Consider the following 1349-nt stretch of genomic DNA (forward strand, 5'->3'; position numbering starts at 1 on the left):
AGAAGAGGGGAGGGGAGGAGAGGGGAGGGGAGGGGGGAGGAGAGGAGTTAGTTTTCAGTCTTAGGGCAACACCTACTCACCTGGTCCATAAGTCTATCACCCATTCCTGTTACAATCAGAGACCATCTGGTGTCCATCTAGAAGAACTGGTTTTAGTGAGTAGGTGCTATTTGCAGTATAAGAAATGAAGCTGTAAAAATTGTTAAGAATTCCTGCCTGGAAACATCCTTCTTCTATTTGGGACCTGACAAGTCAATGGCATGATTTCCATCATCTGGACCACACACTGAGATCAGGTCCTGGAGCCAGAAATACTTTGGGTCAAACTATATACTTCCTTTTTTCAGGTGGTTAATCCCTGTTATCCTGTATGTCTTCATGGTGATTCAAGGACAATGACAGTTATGCCTTTACAGGACTCCTGCAAACCTTCCCCCACCACCAGTGTTCGCGTGTTCTTTATTCCTGTTAAGGATGGTACATCACCGCAGCTGCCTCTGTCCCAATGCAATGCAAACGTATCTGAAATCTCTGCAACACACACAAATACCAAAGCCAGCATTAGGATTACTTCATTGTCATTTAGCTCTTCCTTTAGGACTGTGCTAGACGTCATAAGAGATACTATAAGAAAGAAATCACTGAGTCTTCCTTTTTCTTTTGAAGAGCTTTGAAATTCCTAATACAGTTGAGAAATACACATTCGCGAAACATTAGTAAGGCATTTAAATGAGGACTTACACAGGCACGTTGAGCCTGGAAAATATGACTGAGCCTGGAAAATATGACTGAGCCTGGAAAATATGACCGCGAAGAGAAAAAATTAATTCAGCTATTCTGTCTGTCTCGTAGATGGAAAAAGGCGGGGAGGAGGAATCCTCCAAATCAAATAACATTTCCTTCAAATATGAACTTGGAGTGAATAAGAGAGTGACTTTTCCATTCGGTGCCTTAATTCCTGTCCATCAGACTTCCTGTTGCTTCCAGCCTGGAGATGTGATTATCTATCACTCTTCTGGAATGAGCAGGACCAGGTGCACCCCTGGGCATCACTGCTCTCTCCCTCGCCTGCACTCTGATAAGCATGGCAGAGCAGGGGGCCGCCGACAAGATTCACATTTTCAACTGATAATGTGTCATTTACACTATGAATCCAGAAGGCAGTGGTAGGGTGTTCAAACATTACACTCTAAGGGGGAAAAAAAGACCAGGGCTCCCAGATATAGGGAGAATGATGGTGCCCCCTTGCTTTTGTATTTAAAGGAGAAGAAGAAGAAGAAGAAGAAGAAGAAGAAGAAGAAGAAGAAGAAGAAGAAGAAGAAGAAGAAGAAGAAGAAGAAGAAGAAGAA

At 43.2% G+C, this 1349-nt stretch overlaps 1 protein-coding gene across 4 annotated transcripts in view; it reads right to left on the reverse strand.

Annotated features, from left to right (window-relative positions):
* Positions 1 to 1349, reverse strand: part of LOC101998191 (neurotrimin) — a 980868-nt gene that overhangs the window by 273948 nt on the left and 705571 nt on the right. The gene's annotated exons all lie outside the window — the stretch shown is intronic.

The sequence above is a fragment of the Microtus ochrogaster genome, chromosome 5 (genome assembly GCF_000317375.1).
Source record: "Microtus ochrogaster isolate Prairie Vole_2 chromosome 5, MicOch1.0, whole genome shotgun sequence".
Lineage (NCBI taxonomy): Eukaryota > Metazoa > Chordata > Mammalia > Rodentia > Cricetidae > Microtus > Microtus ochrogaster.